Genomic DNA, 15,961 nt, shown 5'->3' with positions numbered 1-15,961 from the left:
AGATACTGAACATTGAAATATAGATTATGGTATTATGATATAAATTCCTTAAGAATTGTGTGTGCCCTAATTCAGGATGCACACCACACACACACACACACGCACACACACACACACACACACACACACACAGTATAAAGCATTTCATGCATATTAGGAATGTTTTCCTAATAGAACATTGGCCTATTCCATTAACTGTCAATAAAAACACAGATTTAAAAATATTTATCATTTAGTTTGATTTTTACAATGACTTTGATAGGTAGATATGATTAGTATAATAGCCACTTAGAAGTGGGTATTTTTTCCCGTCAAAAACCTATATTATCATGTAGATTGTTTATTTGGTATATTAGTAAATTCTCATAGGCACAAAAATTTTCTGTTTTCTACTGTATCATGGTGACTTTTTTGCAATCATTTTCATTTTTCATGGGAACAATAAAAATTCTAATGTTAATAATATACTTTTCAAATGATATACAAAGTGCCTTTTTTGTTGTTTCAAGGGAAAAGGAGGCATTCTAAAATTAAATATAATTGACATATTGCTTCATCAGCAGAATACTATCATTTTCATAAAGAGTATATTAATTGATTCATTTTTGGAAGACATGTCATTTATGGTAAATGTTTGTTATAAAAATTGCCGAAACTGGTTTGGCTCAGTGGATAGAGCGTCGGCCTGCAGACTGAAGGGTCCCAGGTTCGATTCCGGTCAAGGGCATGTACCTTGGTTGCGGGCACATCCCCAGTGGGGGGTGTGCAGGAGGCAGCTGATCGATGTTTCTCTCTCATCGATGTTTCTAACTCTCTATCTCTCTCCCTTCCTCTCTGTGAAAAATCAATAAAATATATTAAAAATGTTTATTATAAAAATTAATTCTGCCATTTAAAATATTTTTTACAAAGAGGGCTATACATGTAATATTAAAACAAATCAAGACAGAAAATAACAGCACATATCCAACAATCCTAGATCTGCAAAATGCGATAAGAGAAGATATTCTGAACCAAATTGCCAATGGTTAATTTAAAGTCCATTCTCAAGGTTAAACAATATTTGAAATGGGAAGAGAGAATTCAAGAGATGATATAAAGATCAAGTTTATGTAAATATTATTTCCTCTCAAGAAGGCTTACATTCTTCATGTTCCTCTCTGATAAGTGCTGATGTTCCCCTTTATTTTTCCTTACACTGCTAAAAATATGGAGGTGAGAAGGACTGTACATTTGCAGACACCTTTTAAAATTCTATTTATGTAGAATTTTGTCACTCTTCTTTTTCTATCATTTGTTTTTAGTCATTATGTATTTTAAAGTGCGAATATAACCCAGAGCAAACATCAGAGTAACATATTTAAGATAAATATACATGTGGGCATATAAAACAATAAAGAATCAAATAAAAACATATGCATGATTATAAACGTGAGCTAAAATGTTAGTCGCTACATTAAACTAAATTCTTTAATTTGCCTATGTCTTTAACAAGATAATATAATTTATAATTAGAAGGATACTACCTTGCACGCCAGGAAGAGTGAAACGTCCACTAGTCTTAATGAAGACTTTCTCTGAAGTCTTGTTTCCAAGTGATCTGGGTAATTAAATGATCTTATATATGTAGATATTAAGGATGTGTAATATCAGCACATTTTTAAAAAATGGGTCTGATGACCCTCATTTACATAGGGATGAGACAGGGATTTCCTATCAACACCTCATTCTTTGTGGGGCTAAGACCCTTGTCTTTGATGATAATACATTTTTGTGGTTATTCATGCATCATGCATAATTCTTTCAGGAGACTCTAGGGTTTTGCTAATGAACAATGAGGACAGATAATTGCAACAACTAGAAAAGTACCATAATGAATTCATAGTTTGGTTAGGAGATACACCTTGAGAATTTCAACTTAAAAGACTTAAAATAAATCCATGGAAATGCATGAATCACACATTGATTCGGTAGGAAAACTGCCTTTGGACCTGGATAAAGGGAGGGTGTCATAGCCTGAGAGTCAGACCCAGTGTGCACAGAGGCATGTGTAAGTAGAACAAAACCTCGCAAGGGGGCATTTGAGCAACCAGTGTCTGGTTAGCCTAGTAGGGGACACCACAACTTGGATATTTAAATGGGAAGAGAGGTTTGAGCACAAGAGAAAATGTCCGGTTCTGGGCCTCAGCAGTGTGGAAGCTGACCAAACCAGAGGATAGGAAGGGGGGTCCTGAATAACTTGTTAGTACAGCCCAACCATAAGGAGACTTTCTCCTTATGCCCTGAGAGAGGCAGGCATGATATAATCAGTGTAACTTACTATACAAAGGTCTTGGATGATTGAATTTTTGTTCTGTCAACACTTGGAAAATCCACAAATGGAAGGAAGGAGTACTAGGTCTCTGATGTGTTTTCTTTCTGTGTTAGATTCTGAGTGGATTTAGACTGGTGTTAAATCGACTGGAAGTATACTTGATGAGACTGGCACAAAGGTGGGTTTTCTTGCGGTTAGTAGATATGACTAAGTCAAGACGCCGGTCTACATTGCTAATCTAAATTCTCTTCTAAATGAAAGGTGTATTTCATTTTTGAATAAAGTTTATTTTATCTTATGAAACCAACACATACCCCCTCAGTAAGTTTGGACCATTTAAAAAAGAGTTACGATTCAGCAATTTTACTCCTATGTATATCCAAGAAAATTGAAAACATATCTACATAAAAACTGGTGAAAGAATGTTTATAGCAGCATTATTCATAATAACCAAAACGTGAAAACAATTAAAATATCCATCTACTGATGGATGGGTAAACAAAAGGTGGTATATCCACACAATGGGATGCTGTCCTATCTAATAAAAGAGTAATATCCAAATTGATCATCACTCCAACACACAAGATGGCTGCCCCCATGTGGACACAAGATGGCCAGCAGGGGAGGGTAGTTGGGAGGGACCAGGCCTGCAAGGGAGGGCAGTTGTGGGCAATCAGGCCAGCAGGGAAGGGCAGTTGGGAGGGACCAGGCCTGCAGGGGAGGGCAGTTAGGGGAAATCAGGCTGGCAGGGGAGTGGTTAGGGGGTGATCAGGCTGGCAGGCAGAAGCGTTTAGGGGCAATCAGGAAGGAAGGCAGGTGAGCAGTTGGGAGCCAGCAGTCCTGGATTGTGAGAGGGATGTCTGACTGCCCGTTTAGGCCCGATCCGACCGCCTGTTTAGGCCTGATCCCGGGCCTAAACGGGTGGTCAGACATCCCTTGAGGGGTCCCAGATTGGAGAGGCTGCAGGCTGGGCTGAGGGACACCCCCGCCCCCGTGCACAAATTTCGTGCACCGGGCCTCTAGTTCAGCAATAAAAAGGAATGAAGTACTGATGTAGGCTACAACATGGATATACTTTGAAAACATCATGCAAAGTATAAAAGGAGCCAGATACAAATGGCCACACATTGTATGATTGTATTTATTTATTTATTTTTTTTTTTTTTTTTTTTAATTAATCTTTATTGTTCAGATTACAATTGTTTCTCCTTTTTCCCCACATATCTCCCCACCACCCAGTTCCTATCCCCCCCTCTTCCCTTACCTCCCCCCCGCTGTCCTTATCCATAGGTGTATGATTTTTGTCCAGTCTCTTCCCATACTCCCCACACAGACACCCCTTTCCCCCTGAGAATTATCAATCCACTCCCATTCTATGCCTGATTCTATTAAGTTCACCAGTTTATTCTGTTCCTCAGAATAAAAGTTTTAATTCACTTGACTTTTAGATTCACTTGTTGATAGATATGTATTTGTTGTTCATAATTTTTATCTTTCTTCTTCTTTTTCCTCTTTTTAAAGAATACCTTTCAGCATTTCATATAATGCTGGTTTGGTGGTGATGAACTCCTTTAGCTTTTTCTTATCTGTGAAGCTCTTTATCTGCCCTTCAATTCTGAATGATAACTTTGCTGGGTAGAGTAGTCTTGGTTGTAGGTTCCTGCTATTCATCACTTTGAATATTTCTTGCCACTCCCGTCTGGCCTGCATGGTTTCTGTTGAGAAATTAGCTGATAATCGTATGGGAGCTCCCTTGTAGGTAACTAACTGTTTTTCTCTTGCTGCTTGTAAGATTCTCTCTTTGTCTTTTGCTCTTGGCATTTTAATTATGATGTGTCTTGGTGTGGTCCTCTTTGGATTCCTTTTGTTTGGGGTTCTGTGCGCTTCCTGGACTTGTAAGTCTATTTCTTTCATCAGGTGGGGGAAGTTTTCGTTCATTATTTCTTCAAATAGGTTTTCAGCATCTTCCTCTCTCTCTTCTTCTGGTACCCCCATAATTCTGATGTTGGTTCGCTTGAAGTTGTCCCAGAGGCTTCTTACACTATCTTCAACTTTCTGAATTCTCTTCTCTTCATGCTTCTCTGGAGGAGTGTCCTTGGCCTCTTTGTATTCCAAATCTTTGAGTTGATTCTTGTAATCCTCTAGTCTGCTTTTGGGTCTCTGTATAATATTTTTTATCTCATTCAGTGTATGTTTAATTTCTAGTTGGTCCTCATGGAATTTATCGGCCTTTTCCATGAAATTCTTGAAAAACCTTATAACCGTGGTTTTGAACTCTATGTCCAGTCGCTTGTTCTCCTCCATTTCTTTGGTTTGTAATCTGTTTCCTTGCCTTCTCATATTCTCTGCTTCCCTAAGTTGGTAGGGTAGTTTTGTGTACTAGGTGTCCTATTGGTTCAACAGGTCAGCCTCCCAGTTACCTGAGGTGGACACTCTTGGTGTACCCTTGTGTACTGTGTGTCCCCCAGCAGGAGCTACAGCAAGAGCTAGTTTTCTCCTCCTTTGCTTGGGCGGTTTTGGAGCAGTCTGACTGGAGCTGCAGTTGGTTAAGCTGCTCCAGAATAGGCCATTTATATGCAAAAGCCGCTGTGTGGAGCCGGGGCGGGTTTGTATAATGTGCGGGGCGGGGCCTCCGGGTGGGGCCTCAGGGCTGGGCGGGGTCTCAGGGCGTCACTAGGCTGGGGCGTGGCTGCCATCAGCCGTCTCTGCCTTTCCACGTTTCCAAGTCCCTGCGCCCCGCGCTCCAGCGCAGTAAACAATGATTGCTGGGCGCACCTCTGCAAAAAAGTCACTCTCACTTTCGACCCGATGGCCGAGAGTCCAGCTTCTCCTCGTAGGTGCCTGGGTCCCCCGAGTGTCCCCAGAAACTGGATTTCAGAGTGATTGGGAGCTTGTCTCCCTGCGGGTTGAAGAAAAGCCGCGCACCCAGCCGCCCGCCGCCGGCCCGATTCGCGTGCCTTCGTACCTCAGCTTTTCAGCGATTGTGCTTCTTTCTCTTCTTAGTTGTAAATCTTCCACTCAGCCAGCTTTTCCGTGGTTCTGGGTGGTAGACGTTTTTGTCTTTTAGTTGTATTTTTGAAATTGTTGTGTGAGGCAGCAGATTAGTTGTTTAACTATGCCGCCATCTTGGTTCCTCTCCAATTGTCTGTATGATTGTATTTACATGAAATGTCAAGAACAGGCAAATCTGTAGAGACAAAAAGTAGACCAATAGTTGCCAGGACATGGGAAGTGGGAGGGCTGGCATGGGAGTGACTGCCAGTGAGTATGGAGTTTCTTTTTGGGGTGGTGAAATGTTCTGGAATTAGGGAATGGTGATGATGCACAACTCTGAACATACTGAACCACTGAGTCCTGTGCCTTCAAAGGATAAATTTTACGGATTGTGAATTATATCGTGATAAATTTGTTAAATGTATATATTAAGAACCACTCATGATTCTAACACTTAGAGATGACCTCTAGTAAGTTTTTGATGCATTTCTTTCTTTTCTTTAGCATATTATTTATGTTGCTAAAATCTTTTTTTTTTAAATATATTTTATTGATTTTTTTACAGAGAGGAAGGGAGAGGGATAGAGAGTTAGAAACATTGATGAGAGAGAAACATCGATCAGCTGCCTCCTGCACACCCCCCTACTGGGGATGTGCCCGCAACCAAGGTACATGCCCTTGACCAGAATGGAACCTGGGACCCTTCAGTCCGCAGGCCGACGCTCTATCCACTGAGCCAAACCGGTTAGGGCACCATTTATTATTTTTGAGTGGAGTTAAGGTTGGCCCAGTGATCCTGTACTTGTTCCCAATGGCTCAGGAAAGGCCTCCGTCCGCGCAGGATTATTGCAGAATTACTCCGAGGAAAGATGTACAGTAAGGACAGACCAGCGCTTCAACTGCGCGAACTTCAGGCACAGCACACAGCTGCGGCCAGGGCCCTAACCGGAGCCATAGGTGTGGCTCTCGGGAAGAGTCAGCTCTCACTGGCTCACCGGGGACACACGTGGGGGGCTGCTGTCGGGGGTGGTGCTGATGGTGCAGCTCACACCGAGCTCCCAGCTATTATTTCCACTTGCCCGCAGGGAGCACGGACCGCTACACCGAAACTGGGACTCCAGCCAACGCTGTGGTGTCCCACACTCAACGGACAGGACAAAGCAGTGTCCATGGGTCCTGTCGGTAAGAAGGTCAGTCCAGAGGAAATGTTTGAAATGCCTCCTACCAGACTGAGAGGAAGGCCAGCAGCCAATGGGCAAAGCAAGTGCTCCCTAATGAGGCTGGGGGCTTGTCTGGAGCCGGAACCGTGAGTGTAAAGGAGGGAGGAGCAGCCTGTGTTGATGTGGGAAGTATTTGCTTGGGAGGTTTTGTTGTGGAGCAAATGCGAGTGAATGACCACTGGAGCCCAGACCAAATTAAAATTTAGGGAGCCTTTATTAGCCGGGCGGCCGGATGACCCGGTGACTGCTCTGCCATTCTCCACGCAGGGAGACCAGAGAGCAGCAGTGACCCTTTGTGTAGGACCGCTTTTAAGCACATTAACCACATCCGGTTTTTGCAGAACAAGTAACCCAAGACAAAACAGTTTTTCCCAAGCAACGTCAGGATCATGCCAATGACGACCATGTTATTCACAGGGTCATCCTGTTCTCCAGAAAGCCGACAGTGTTCTATGAAAGAAGGCCTACGTGCTGGGAAGGGGCCATGAGACCATATCTCAAGGCCTGGCCTGGTGTCAGCACTGACAACTCTATCTGGGGCATAGTCCACGGCCTCTCTGGAAGCATGCTCAAAAACTCCCACTCTCCAACAGTTTGGCCCCACAAAAGCAGTTGAGACAGAAAAAGGGAAGAGGCCCGCAAATGAGATCCTATTTGCTTATATAGAGACAGCCCCGTCAGCTACCTGCCTGGCAACTGCCCGAGACAAGGTGTGTGCAGGCGAGGAAGAACCATGTGCTGTAGACACAGCGCCACCTGCTGTTCCTGAGGGGTCAGAGAGACAAGGGAGGTCACAGAGACGAGGGAGGTCACAGAGACGAGGGAGGTAGAAATGCCCGTGTAGACCGTGAAGTGCAATACGAATTTGCCGGGGCTGGTTCGCAGCCTTGCTGCTCCAAGTGTGGTCTTCAAACCAGGACCATCAGCCTCACCTAGGAGTTTGCCAAAAATGCTACTGAATGTCCTTCTGTTTAAAAACTTTTTTTTTTTATTGTGGTAAAATGTCCATAACATAAAATTTGCCATTTTGACCATTTCTGAATGTACAATTGGGTGGCATTAAGTATATTCACATTGTTGTGCCACCTCATCACTCCAGCTCCAGCTCCAGCTCCAGCACCTTCTCATCTTCTCAAACTGAACTCTGCAGCCTGAATGGCCCTTAGACAAGGTCTCCAGGTGATTCACATGCAGGTAACAGCTCGAGAAGCCCTGGCCTCGGGGCTGCTGGCTGTGGATCCTGTAGTAAACGCAATCAATTTGCTGTGGTGGGCGCCGTGCTAAGCGTTTTTTATCTCATTTAATCTCACTTAGGTTTGGCCTCACTTAGTCATCCTTCCAGCAGCCTTAGGAAGGAGGCACAGTCATGAACCCCACTTTACAAACAGGAAACAGTTTAGTGCTTTACTCAAGGTTGCCCTTCGGGTAAGGGGCGGAGCTGTGACATCACTTGGCATCATGATCCAGAGTCTACGCTGCCCTCCCTCTGACTCCCTCTGTGCCCAGAAAGATCCCGCCCAGGGGCTTGCCTCGGAGAATATGTGTTCAGGAAGAAAGAAGCCTGGATATGGGGAGGGAAGCAGTCAGATAAGATCCCGCTGCAAGTAAACCTTTGTTTCCACAGTGTTACACAGCCCACGCTTCTAGTAAAGAGACTGGAAAATCTGGAGCTATTTTATGCTGTCCCTTCAGAAACTTGACTCTCTTATCCCAGACTTCCCCCCCTCCCCCGCCACCCCCTTTCTTAGGGACTTCACCTGATCCTTCAGGAGCAAACAGGGAGATCAGACAGGAAGTTACTGCTGGGGAGTTCTGTGCTGGGCCGAATGGTGTGGCAGGCTTACTGCTCGCCTGTCTCAAACCCCCTGGTTTCAGGGCTCAGCGTGACTCAGGAGTACAAACTCCGGAAGGTCTGACTTGGAATCTGACTCAGGAACTCTGACCTGTCTCTCTGGCTCATATCTGAAACTGGGAAGTTTACAAAACACAAAACCTTTTATAATCAGAAAAGATAAATCTCCTGTAAGGAAGAAAAACGAACACAATGGAAAATTCCACAAGAAATATCTGAAATTGCCTAACTTTTCTTGTGTCAGCAAGTGGGGGGTCAGACGTGGCCAGATGCCACAATGCGTGTACAGCTGGACAAGGCCCGTCCTTCTGAGGATGGACACCTCGAGGGCACCTCTGCTCATTAACAGTTCCTTGAGAACTACATCAGCCGGACCCAATCTTCTCAATGATTGCTCCGAACTACTCACGCATCAAAGCTCAATTAGACAAATGGTTGTCAACCCTGGCTGTATGTACAGTGGAACCAATCACTTGTGAAGCTTAAAAAAAAAAGTCCCTAGCTCTGGCCAGGATGGCTCAGTGGTTGGGTGTCGACCCCTGCACTGAAAGGTTGCTGGTTCAATTCCTGGTCAGGGCACATGCCTAGGTTGCAGGCTCGATCCCGGGTAGTGGGCATGCAGGAGGCAGCCGATGGATGCTTCACTCACATCATTGTTTCTTTCTGTCCTTCTCCCTTTCTTTCTCTCTGAAAATCAATTAAAAAATCATTTTTTTTAAAAATCCATATTCCAGGACTCACACCTAAAAATTCTGACTATGTGTGAATAAGTGAACTATTGTTATCAAATAAACAAACATTAGCCCTTGGGTAGTACATTATGGGTTTCAAAATACTCTTTTATGTGCTTCTCCCATTTAAGTCTCATGACTCCCCTAGAAAATATTGTTGTACGATGTCCATTTTACAGATGAGGAAACTGAGGCTTAGTGAGATTAGGTGATTTCTACCCCCCCTAAACAAATTCTAAAAAAAAATAATGAATGAATGAATTGTGTTTATTTAACTCGTGCCCACTCAGAAGTTTAAGGACTGCAATGGTTCTTGTCCGGCTCCAAGTGTGCCCTGAGAAAGGTTGTTTGATTGTTTGCCTTGTTAAGTGTGTCATTTATTCCTCCCACCTTAACACTGATGCCTAATTTTAAATAATGCTTATTGTGTAAAAATTCCCACCGAAAAAGTAAGGAGTGTAATTAACCTTTATATAATCATCACCCAGCTTCCACAGGGACCACCTCAGGGCCATTGTGATTGTATCCAAGCTCTCACACACTGCCCCCTATTTTGAAACAAATCAGTCACGTTTCAGTATGTTTCTCTAAGGGCTTCAAAACAACGTAACTTCAATATCATTATCATACCTAAAACGTTAATAGGGATTCCTTAATATCATCAAGTATCCAGTCAGTATTCACACATCTCTGACTGTCTTATTTAAAAATATATATTTCTTTGATTAGGGAGCTAAATAAATTCTATACATTGTAGTTGCTTCATAAGGCTCTTAAGCCTCTTTTATATACATTTTATTGATTTGAGAGAGGGAGGAAGGAGAGAGAGAGAGATAGAAACATCGGGCTGCCTCTTGCATGCCCCCTACCGGGGATGGAGCCCACAACCTGGGCAGGTGCCCTGACTGGGAATTGAACTGGTGACCTCTTGGTGCATGGGATGATGCTCAACTAACAGCAACACCAGCCGGGCTTAAGCCTCTTTTCCTCTGTAGCCTTCCCCTTCATCTCTTTTGTCTCCTTGCACTTTATTTGTTGAAGAAACCAGGTCATTTGTCCTATAGAGTCCCCAGTCTGGATTTTGTTGATTACAAATGCTTGTTGACATTTAACATGCTCCCTCGGGCCCTCAAATTCCTATCATTTAGTGGGTAGATCCAGAAACTTGATCAAATTTGGTTTGAATTTTTTTTTTTTTTTCCAAAATTTCTTCCTAGATGCTGGAAAGATTTTTTGTGTGAAGACAGAAATTTTAGAAACAAAACCAGTTGTCAAGGCGAGGCCGCTAACACACATGAATTCATGGCTCAGAATTAAGGAACTTGACTGTGGCCAGCGTGTGCTGTTTCTGCGGGGAGGATCCCTTTCCTAACTCCGGGCCGGGTTTAGTCCCGCCCCTCAGACCTGCTGCCTCCACCTCCCTTCGTCTGTGCCGGTCCTCTCTTCCTGCACCTGCAGGCGTTCCCTGGGAGTCACGGTCTCCTGAGACCAGATAACATCGCTAAGTCTGGCTAGTGGCGACAAGGAAATCAGCATTTTGTGGCAGTTGCTGTTATCGCGCAGCGCATTAGCTCAGAGTGACATCTAGTGGCTTAAAAAATTATTGAGGTCTAGTGGCCTTTTTAAAAAGGGAAATCAAATTGTAGTTTGGTTTGTATATATGTATTTTATTGCATATTTAATTACAAATGTATCACATAATCATAAGAAAAACTTCAAAAGGTACTGAATAATAGTAGTCTTGGCAATTAAATGTGTTTCCAAAATTTCACTCAAACCTTTCCTGGTGAACTATGTAAATACAAAGTGAGAGTCCCACATGAACCCACACCCAAGACTAACCACAGCTAATGGTAAATTATTCTCTTTAATATCTACATATTATGTCATAGAATTGGGGGAGGTGGTAATTTATTCATCCCTCCTCTCATCAGTGGTCTTTAGAGTAGGTTCCAGTTTTTTTGATGGTACAAACAGTGCCGCCAAGAACATCTCTGTTCATGGGGGGTTTGTGCTCTTGAGAATTTTTCTGAAGCTAGTCATCTAGAATTACTGGGTCAAAGAGAATGAGCATTTTTTGCACCAGTTTACAACTCACCCAATAATGCCTATTTCCCCACATGCCTACACCACCAGAATATTACCACTTAAATAAAAATCTCTGTGCACCTTGTTTTTTTTGTTGTTGTTTTATCTTTCTGTTAAAAAAAATTGTTTTTTGTTGTTGCCGTGATTAGGTTGGGTTCTGTGTGATTGGGTTTTTTTCTGACCATTAATCTTTCTGGAGACATTTTATACTGAATTTGTAACCTGATGGTAGATTCCAACTTAGAAACAAGGATAGCCTGGCCAGCGTGGCTCAATGGTTGAGGGTCGACCTATGAACCAGGAGTTCACGGTTCGATTCCCCATCAGGGCACATGCCCAGGGTTGCAGGCTCGATCTCCAGGTGGGGGAGTGCAGGAGGCAGCCTATCAATGATTCTCTCTCATCGTTAATGTTTCTATCTCTCTCTCCCTCTCCCTTCCTCTCTGAAATCAATAAAAAATAAACAAGGATACATATTTTTTACCCTTATTAATATTCATTGAATATTCATCATACTCAAAAGTTATGTATGGAGTGCCAAACTGTGTACCTGGACAGCGGACCATGACAAATGGCGAATTGTGAAGAGAGGAGGACATGGAACTGGCACTCTGTTATTAGGGAGCTCACAGACCAGAGGAGGAGACTGGCATGCAAGTCAAGTCACCGCCAGGCTCATTGGAAGGAACCCAGGCAAGCTGGTGGCCAAGGGAAGGAAGTGGGGAGCAGATGGCTCAAGAAAAGTCTTCCTAGCCCTAACCGGTTTGGCTCAGTGGTTAGAGCGTCGGCCTGCAGACTGAAGGGTCCCAGGTCCGATTCCAGTCAAGGGTATGTACCTTGGTTGCGGGCACATCCCCAATAAGGGGTGTGCAGGAGGCAGCTGATCGATGTTTCTAACTCTCTATCCCTCTCCCTTCCTCTCTGTAAAAAATCAATAAAATATATTTTAAAAAGAAAGGAAGAAAGAAAGAAAGAAAAGTTCCTAGAGGAGAAGGCATTGTGCTGAGTCTTGAAGAATGAGGCCCACCCAACCAGGGGGAGGGCAATTCAGCACAGGAACTAGGATGTGAAAGGAACCGTATAATTGGGGGATTCTGGGAAGACCCAAGTAGCTAGAAAGGGTTTGGGAAGCTGCGCAAATTTGGAACTGTAGAAATAAGCACAGGCTACAGCATGGAGTTTTGGACTTTTATCTGCAAGGATGTTTCTCAAAGTCTGGACACTTATTTTTAAAGAAAACACTACCTCAATACTGTAATTGAAAAACCAATTTCATTTGCCATAAGATACCAGAAAAATAGTTTAAAAAAAACACCAAGTGAGTACATTTGAAACAGCTGAAAATTAAAATTAAATATAATAATGAATCTAATCTGTTTACAAAAAAAAAAAAATGCATGCTTAAAATGATCTTCATCTGGGAAAAACAGTTTATATTAGTGGGTAATAAAGCAATTTTGCTCTGTATCATTTAGTTTAAGACTAAGATATGTCAAGAAATTCTTTGTTTTTGTGTTCATTAGCCCCCAGAGTCAACACACCTGTGTTGGTAGTCAAGGCCTCTCCCTGCCTCCTGACGGGCTGAGGTTCAGGGCGCTCAGTGTGGCTTCCATAGCTCAGATGACCTCACAGACCCCACAGCCGGAACTGAAATCCAAACCTCTGACTCAGATTCTCATAGCAGGCTGATGCTTGATAAGAATGAAAACTTTCTAACACGTGTCTCTCTCCTGAATCGGGACCAGGCTGTCTGTCGGAGCAGCGATGTTCTTCCTGGAATGTTCCAGCGGACACCTGCAAGCGAAGTAGTCTTGAGGTTGTACTCAATGTCGAAAGTTCCTTATAAATCTTGAGTCTCTGGGAAATATTTCAAGACATAAACCCAGAGATTATGAACTTTATGCTTTTCTTTTAATCATTAAAATACTGATAAAAAGGAGGTTTTGAGTTCTACAAAAATAATCATTCAAATTTAAAGCAATGATTCTTGCCTAGCCAGTTTGGCTCAGTGGATAGAGTGTCACCCTGCAGACTGAACGGTCCCAGGTTCGATTCCAGTCAAGGGCACGTACCTTGGTTGCAGGCTCCTCCCTGGCCTGGGCCGTGGTCAGGGAGCAAGCAGGAGGCAACTAATCGATGTGTTTCTCTCACATCAATATTTCTGACTTTCCCTCTCTCTTCCACTTTCTCTAAAAATCAATGGGAAAATATTCTTACGTGAGGATTTAAAAAAAATAATAAATAAATAAAGCAATGATTCTTAGAGATTCATGGAACCCTAATTATACCTGCATGTGAGTTCTATATCCAGCAGCAGCAGTAATTATTTAAACACACACACACACACACACACACACACACACACACACACAGCTATGTAAAAAAAATTCCCAAACAGAAAGACTTTCATGACTACGTGTATTAGCATATTCTCTGAAAACAATGTTTCTGGGAAGTATGAGCCCATCCTGAAATTATTCTTCAATTTTTATTACCACAGCTAAACTTTAATTTCTTGGATTATCAATGTTTTGGGTCATTTAATGCTGTGTAACCAATTATCCCAAAAATTAGTGGCTTAAAGCAACAATAACTATTTATCCTATATAATAAAAGGTTAATATGCAAATCAACCAAACGGTGGAACAACCAGTCTCTATGATGCGCACTGACCACCAGGGGGCTGACGCTCAACGCAGGATCTGCCCCCTGGTGGTCAGTGCACTCCCACAGGGGGAGCACCGCTCAGCCAGAAGCCGGACTCATGGCTGGCGAGCGCAGCAGTGGTGGCGGGAGCCTCTCCTGCCTCCCAGGCAGCGCTAAGGACCTAAGTCGGCAGTCAGACATCCCCCGAAGGGTCCTGAACTGCAAGAGGGTGCAGGCCAGGCTGAGGGGGACCCCCCCCCCCACCCCAGTGCATAAATGTCGTGCATCAGGCCTCTAGTAGGCCTCTAGTAGTATTATGTTGCACAATTCTGTGGGTTACTGGGCTCAGCTTGGTGATTGTCCTCCATATGCTACCAGCTGGGGCTGCTATTGGCTGGGCTGCAACATTTAACAAATCAAACTTTGTTCAATTACAAGTGTGTTCCTGGTGATCTTTGGCTGTATCGTATTGACAGCATAAAAATTTTAATTGATATGGTTTCAAATTCCCCATTTCTACATTACTACTTGTCAACTTTGGGTATAGTATCAAAAAGAATATCCACAGTTATCTGAAAGAGCTATTAAAATACTCCATCCTTTTTCAACTGCATGTCTTTATGAGGCTCAATGTTTTTCATATACTTTAGCCAACAAAATATATAATAGTTGATTGATTGCAAAAGCAGATGTAAACATCTTTTATTAAGATAGTCATGAAAGATACTTGCAAATATGTAAAACAATGCTCCTCTTCTCACTGATTTTGTTTTGTTAACCTTCTTTAAAATAGGTTATTTATTATCAATTTCTTGGTTTTGATAATGCAGTAGAGTTAAGTAAGATATCACCACTGGGAGAAGCTGGGTGATAGGAGCATGATTTATTTTTCAACTTCTTATGAATCTATAACTATTTCTCTGTATTGTTTTTCAACTTCTTATGAATCTATAATTATTTCAAAAAAAGTTTAAAAATGTTATTTATGTTAACTAACATATTAACATAACTATCATGTTAATATATGATAGATACATTATTTTAACTTGATTAATAAGTATCTTATATATTTTTGTTTCAATTTCTAATATAGAAAACATCAACTGATATAACCCACATAAACAAAAGCTCTTTGGGATCTTCAATAAGTTTTAAGAGTAGAAAAGCATCTTGTGATCAAAAAGTTTGATAATCCTGCTATATAGGTAAAGGAGGAAGTGGGGAGGTAATATGGCTTAGACTAGAGAGTTAGCAAAGGAGAAATAAGATGTTAAATTCTGCAGGTGTTTTGAAGGTAAAGCCATCAAATCTGCTGATGGATTAGATATGGGAAATAAGAAAAAGAGAGAAGTCAAGCTTCTGTTTTCTGTTTAGAAATAAGGAAACTGGCAGAATGAAATTGACATTTAATCAGATAGGGAAGATCCTAAGGGGAACTGATTGGGGGAGCTTATGATCACACCCAAAACTTGTGAATTTACGGTGAAACTGGTGTGCTCAGTTCTGAAAAACAAACTGCCATAAAAATATTCACACCTGTGATGCTTAATTTTAGATGTCAACTTGATCATGGGGTGCCCAGATATAGGTTAAACATTATTTCTGGGTACACGTGTGAGGGTGTTTCTGGATGAGGTTAACATTTGAATTGGTAAAGTGAGTAAAGGCCTCATATAACTCCTTGAAGGTCTGAATAGCACAGAAAGGCTGAGTAAGAAAGAATTCTCTCTCTGCCTGACTGTCTTTGAGCTGGGACATTGTCTTCTTCTGCCTTTGGATGTGGGCTCAGACTGGGAACACACCATCAGCTCTCCTGGGTCTCCAGCTTGCTAACTGCAGATCTTGGGACTTCTCAGACTCATAGCCATATGGGCCAATTTTTAAATAGTAAATCTCTTTATAGACAAATACAACACCCTTTGATAAAGTAATCCCATTCCTGGAATTTGGTCCTAAGAAAATGTGTAATTTAAAAGATTTTTGTAGAAGAAGCTATATGCACAAAATTATTAACCACAGTGTTATTTATAATAAAGAAAAACTGGAAATAATACACATGTTGGACAATTGAGGAATGGCTGACTAGACTATAGTGCATCCATTTGAAAGAAAATCA

The sequence above is a fragment of the Eptesicus fuscus genome, chromosome 2, assembly GCF_027574615.1.
Source record: "Eptesicus fuscus isolate TK198812 chromosome 2, DD_ASM_mEF_20220401, whole genome shotgun sequence".
NCBI classification, from domain to species: domain Eukaryota; kingdom Metazoa; phylum Chordata; class Mammalia; order Chiroptera; family Vespertilionidae; genus Eptesicus; species Eptesicus fuscus.
Note: the sequence above shows the minus strand (reverse complement) of the source record.